Raw genomic sequence first — 6,694 nt, forward strand, 5'->3', positions numbered from 1 at the left:
AACGGCCTTGAGTCAGCCAGAGCCCTCTTATCTGGGAGACCGGGTTTGATTCCTTACTCCTCACTTGCACCTGCTGGAATGGCCTTGGGTCAGCCGGAGCTGTCTTATCTGGGAGAACCGGGTTTGATTCCCCACTCCTCACTTGCACCTGCTGGAATGGCCTTGGGTCAGCCGGAGCTCTCTTATCTGGGAGAACCGGGTTTGATTCCCCACTCCTCCACTTGCAGCTGCTGGAATGGCCTTGGGTCAGCCAGAGCTCTCTTATCTGGGAGAACCGGGTTCGATTCCCCACTTTTCCACTTACACCTGCTGGAATGTTCTTGGATCCGCCATAGCTCTGGCTCTCCAGCCCCACCCACTTCACAGGGTGTCTGTTGTGGGGGAGGAAGGGAAAGGAGATTATGAGCCGCTCTGAGACTCTTCGGAGTGGAGGGCGGGATATAAATCCAATATCTTCATCTACCTCACAGGGTGTCTGTTGTGGGGGAGGAAGGGAAAGGAGATTGTGAGCCGCTCTGAGACTCTCCGGAGTGGAGGGGGGATATAAATCCAGTATCATCTTCTTCTACCTTGCCTCCTTTTTATCCTCACAACAACCCTGTGAGGTAGGCAAGGCTGGGTGACGGGGCCAAGAGGGCTTTTGCACCTAGGGACCATTCTGACACTCTGGCCACCAGAGTGGTCACCGGCAGGCAGGGGCCAGCGGAAGGCAACCCGCAATGATGGCAGAGGCCTAAGGGCTACTTGATTCTGCGGTCAGCAGTCCCTGCCCCGCAACAACAATGGCCTCGGCCCAGCTCTGAGCCAGGTTGCCAACCCTAGGGGGGAACTTGCTGATTTACCATCTCAGGCCATCACGCTGGGACCTGCGGGGAAGCTGCTAGGCAAAGATCTCTACTGGGGATTATCTCACGAGAGGAGCCTGACAAGATTTCCCATGACACTCCCACGAAAATGGATTTGGTGGGGAAAGTTCTGGAAACAGCAGAGTTGGACTTCTTGTCCCAGCTGTTAGCTGGGAAATCTAAAGAAGGAGCAAAAAAATATTGGATGAAATTTCTATGAAATTAGATAACCAAGACTCTTAAGATTCACTGATGTGAACTTATTTTTTCTTCTTTTTCCCTGTACCTTATATTATAACATTTCTCTTTACTGGAATTGTCAAAATTACTAGACAATTTTACCAAAAGGTTTATGCTATAAAATTTGAAAATGGATTCTGTGCAGTTGAGACATAATAATAGCGGACAATTTATATAAAGAAAATATTGTAGAATTAAGGTTTTTTTTGAAAGTATTCCTATGCAAAATAATACCAGAAATGTATTGTGGGGTTTTTTTTGTTTTTTCCCATTCCCCCATCCCTTTTCCTTTCTGAAACCAATAAAACTTTTTGAAAATCAAGATTTTTTGTGGCATGGGTGTGTTAAGTAATTTTATTGTTTTATTTTTTTTAGAATTTTAATTAATTGTTAGTTATTGTTTAAATCATTGTATAACACATTGTACTGACTGATGTTGTTAGCCGCCCTGAGCCTGCCTCGGGGAGGGCGGGATATAAATAAAATGACTGATTGATTGATTGGGTGTGGTCAAGACACTGCCAACTTAGGGCGACCTCCCCATGAATTTATGACCTCCGAGACATCCTCTCCTTAACAGCCTTGTTCGGGTCATGGAACTGAGGAATCTTGGAACTGCGGCTTTCTTGAGAGGCTCAGCCCATCTCCTGTTGGGTCCTCCTCTTTTCCTCCTGCCCTCAGCTTCTCCTAGCATCCTCTCTTTTCCAGTGCTTCATGTCTTCTCATCATGAGGTCAAAGTATAAGCCACAGTAAATCCATAATGCTTTGTGTGGCACCATGAAAGTCTGGTTTTCAGACAGGTGGAGAGCCAGTTTGGTGTAGTGGTTAAGTGTGCAGACTCTTATCTGGGAGAACCGGGTTTGATTCCCAACTCCTCCACTTGCACCTGCTGGAATGGCCTTGGGTCAGCCATAGCTCTGGCAGAGGTTGTCCTTGAAAGGGCAGTGCTGTGAGAGCCCTCCCAGCCCCACCCACCTCACAGGGTGTCTGTTGTGGGGGAGTAAGGGAAAGGAGATTGTGAGAGCCAGTTTGCTGTAGTGGTTAAGTGTGCGGACTCTTATCTGGGAGAATCGGGTTTGATTCCCCACTCCTCCACTTGCACCTGCTGGAATGGCCTTGGGTCAGCTATAGCTCTCGCTGGAGTTGTCCTTGAATGCGCAGCTGCTGTGAGAGCCCTCTCAGCCCCACCCACCTCAAAGAGTGTCTGTTGTGGGGGAGGAAGGGAAAGGAGATTGTGAGCCACTCTGAGACTCTTCAGAGTGGAGGGCAGGATATAAATCCAATATCTTCATCTACCTCACAGGGTGTCTGTTGTGGGGGAGGAAGGGAAAGGAGATTGTGAGCCGCTCTGAGACTCTTCAGAGTGGATGGCGGGATATAAATCCAATATCTTCATCTACCTCACGGGGTGTCTGTTGTGGGGGAGGAAGGTAAAGGAGATTGTGAGCCGCTCTGAGACTCTTTGGAGTGGAGGGCGGGATATAAATCCAATATCTTCATCTACCTCACAGGGTGTCTGTTGTGGGGGGGGGGGGAGGAAGGGAAAGGAGATTGTGAGCCGCTCTGAGACTCTTCAGAGTGGAGGGCGGGATATAAATTTAATATCTTCATCTACCTCACAGGGTGTCTGTTGTGGGGGGTGGGGAACATAAGAACATAAGAGAAGCCATGTTGGATCAGGCCAACTGCCCATCAAGTCCAACACTCTGTGTCACACAGTGGCAAAAAATTTTATATACACACATACACTGTGGCTAATAGGCACTGATGGACCTGTGCTCCATATTTTTATCTAAACCGTTCTTGAAGGTGGCTATACTTGTGGCCGCCACCACCTCCTGTGGCAGTGAATTCCACATGTTAATCACCCTTTGGGTGAAGAAGTACTTCCTTTTATCCGTTTTAACCTGTCTGCTCAGCAATTTCATCTAATGCCCACGAGTTCTTGTATTGTGAGAAAGGGAGAAAAGTACTTCTTTCTCTACTTTCTCCATCCCATGCATTATCTTGTAAACCTCTATCATGTCACCCCGCAGTCGACGTTTCTCCAAGCTAAAGAGTCCCAAGCATTTTAACCTTTCTTCATAGGGAAAGTGCTCCAGCCCTTTAATCATTCTAGTTGCCCTTCTCTGGACTTTCTCCAATGCTATAATATTGTAAAAAAGATTGTGAGCTGGGAAGGTAAAAAAGATTGTGAGCTGCTCTGAGACTCTTCGGAGTGGAGGGCGGGATATAAATCCAATATCTTCATCTACCTCACAGGGTGTCTGTTGTGGGGGGTGAAGGAAAGGAAATTGTGAGCCGCTCTGAGACTCTTCGGAGTGGAGGGCGGGATATAAATCCAATATCTTCCTCACAGGGTGTCTGTTGTGGGGGAGGAAGGGAAAGGAGATTGTGAGCCGCTCTGGGACTCTTCGGAGTGGAGGGCGGGATATAAATCCAATATCTTCATCTACCTCACAGGGTGTCTGTTGTGGGGGAGGAAGGGAAAGGAGATTGTGAGCCGCTCTGAGACTCTTCGGAGTGGAGGGTGGGATATAAATCCCATATCTTCTTCTTCTCTCTGGAATCTGAAAAGCAACCAACATCACTCTCTTCTCTTTCCAGACTACAACTCCCTACCCATGTGCCTTTGCAATAGAATCCTATAGCCCCATATGCATCTAGATACCTCTCATGATCCTAGAATCTGCATTTACACACCGTGCAATCCATGTTGAGCATTTATGGAGTACATACAAGAAAAAATGATTAAAATGATGCATTATGCAGTCCAGCCATTTCTGCGTCTCCTGCAGATGGGCAGTGTGACGGAACCGGCCCGATTCTGCCTTCAGGCCCGGTCCCGTCAGCTCCCTATTGAGTCGCCAACTCCTGGAGGGAGCTATTTCTCCTCCTGCCCCTTGGGCTCGCTGCCACCACCTGCTCAGTCCAGGGGTTCAGATTGAGAGGAACAGGACTCCCAATCCCCCTCTCCAGCTGTGAGGCTAGGCCTCCAGGTCCTCTGCCACCCTGCACTTGGGTTTCACAGAGACCTCAGCGCGTCTTTGGGGCACCCCTGGAGGGTTGGCACCTTATCCAACTGCATGCCTTCCCCCTTCCCCGGGGCCCCCTTCTCAAAAACAGCGTGGTCTAAAGCGGTTTGGGGATCTATGTGGTACAGAGTTTGACTGCCAGCATTTTAAACAGAAAAAACATTTATTTAAAAGGGAAAAGGATAGGGAAAGAAAAACAAAACAAAAACAGTTGCATCTAAAAAAGTAGCACAGCACAGCACAGCAAACAGCATGACAAAGGAAAGGTGTTTATAAACGCGTCCTGCTGGCCCTGATCTAAACTTGTCCTGTCTTGAGAATTACTTACTTAGTCTGCCTGCCTGGGGGCCTCCCCGGCAGGAGCCTCCATTGTTCACCACATGCTCGCTCGAGCCCCAGTTCAAATCTGGCTTCTCTTCCTGCCTAACACATGCAAGGAACAACAGCACTTCCTCCCTCTCTAGGAGATATTCCCCCTAGCATTGTTGGTTTGGCTCTGGAAGTGAGGGGGGGAGTGAGGGGAAGGCTACAAAGCTTGCTGAGGGATTTACTGATCCCTGCCAAATGAAGCACCACCACTGACTAAAATGGCGTTTCTCCACAGGCATGATCCCATTGCAAAAAGCACTGTGAATTATTAGGGAATTATTAGGATGGGAATTGAAAAAAAATCAGCCAGTATCATAATGCCCCTGTATAAATCGATGGTGCGGTCTCATTTGGAATACTGTGTACAATTCTGGTCACCGCACCTCAAAAAGCATATTATAGCATTGGGAAAAGTCCAGAAAAGGTCAACTAGAATGATTAAAGGTTTGGAACACTTTCCCTATGAAGAAAGGTTAAAACGCTTGGGGCTCTTTAGCTTGGAGAAACGTTGACCACGGGGTGACACAATAGAGGTTTACAAGATTATGCATGGGATGGAGAAAGTAGAGAAAGAAGTCCTTTTCTCCCTTTCTCACAATACAAGGACTTGTGGGCATTCAATGAAATTGCTGAACAGTCAGATTAAAACGGATAAAAGGAAGTACTTCTTCACCAAAAGGGTGATGAACACGTGGAATTCACTGCCGCAGGAGGTGGTGGCGGCTACAAGCATAGCCAGCTTCAAGAGGGGATTGGATAAAAATATGGAGCAGAGGTCCATCAGTGGCTATTAGCCACAATATATATATGTGTGTATGTGTGTGTATTGGCCACTGTGAGACACAGAGAGTTGGACTGGATGGGCCATTGGCCTGATCTAACATGGCTTCTCTTATGTTCTTATGTGACACAGAGTGTTGGGCTGGATGGGCCATTGGCCTGATCCAACATGGCTTCTCTTATGTTCTTATGTGACACAGAGTGTTGAACTGGATGGGCCACTGGCCTGATCCAACATGGCTTCTCTTATGTTCTTATGTGACACAGAGTGTTGGACTGGAGGGGCCACTGGCCTGATCCAACATGGCTTCTCTTATGTTCTTATGTGACACAGAGTGTTGGACTGGAGGGGCCACTGGCCTGATCCAACATGGCTTCTCTTATGTTCTTCTGTGACACACAGAGTGTTGGACTGGAGGGGGCATTGGCCTGATCCAACCTGGCTTCTCTCATGTTCTTATGTGACACAGAGTGTTGGACTGAATGGGCCATTGGCCTGATCCAACATGGCTTCTCTTATGTTCTTCTGTGACACACAGAGTGTTGGACTGGATGGATCTTTAGCCTGATCCAACATGGCTTCTCTTATGTTCTTATGTGACACAGAGTGTTGGACTGGATGGGCCACTGGCCTGATCCAATAGGGCTTCTCTTATGTTCTTATGTGACACAGAGTGTTGTACTGGATGGGCCATTGGCCTGATCCAACATGGCTTCTCTTATGTTCTTATGTGACACAGAGTGTTGTACTGGATGGGCCATTGGCCTGATCCAACAGGGCTTCTCTTATGTTCTTATGATGACAGCAGACACTAAGATGAGCAAGGCCACCGGATTTTTCCCTGCTGAATTGCAGATGCCTCCCAGGGAGAGCCAGTGTGGTGTAGTGGCTAAGAGCAGCAGACTAATCTGGGGAACCAGGTCAGATTCTCCACTCCTCCACATACAGCCTGCTGGTGACCTTGGGCCAGTCACGATTCTCAGAGCTCTCTCAGCCCCACCAACTTCACAAGTCCCTGTGTGTTGGGGAAAGGAAAGGAAGGCAGTTATAAGCCGCTTTGAGACTCTACAGGGTAGAGTGTATACAAAAACTGGCTTCCAAACGGCCAGCTCCCGAAAAGCAGCTAAAGGCTGCCCCTTTCAACTGCTTTTTCTGAGGGAGGCGGGGGAAGAGTTTGGCGCATCTGAATTCCGCTGCGCCAGGCTTCCAGGGAACAGCATTAACTGCTTTTGGAGGACCTGAATTCGGATGCAGAAGGGTGAGTCAGACCTGCTGGGGGTGGGGTGAGATCATGCAATTCCGAAGAGCAAAGAGGAGCACTGGAAGCAGACATGCACAGAGCGGCCCCCGGGAAGGTGGCAGGCAGGGGCTGGGCGGGAGGTTTCTGGACGAAACCTTCCTCTCCCACCCACACTGGGGTCTT

The sequence above is a fragment of the Heteronotia binoei genome, chromosome 15 (genome assembly GCF_032191835.1).
Source record: "Heteronotia binoei isolate CCM8104 ecotype False Entrance Well chromosome 15, APGP_CSIRO_Hbin_v1, whole genome shotgun sequence".
Taxonomy (NCBI): Eukaryota; Metazoa; Chordata; class Lepidosauria; order Squamata; family Gekkonidae; genus Heteronotia; species Heteronotia binoei.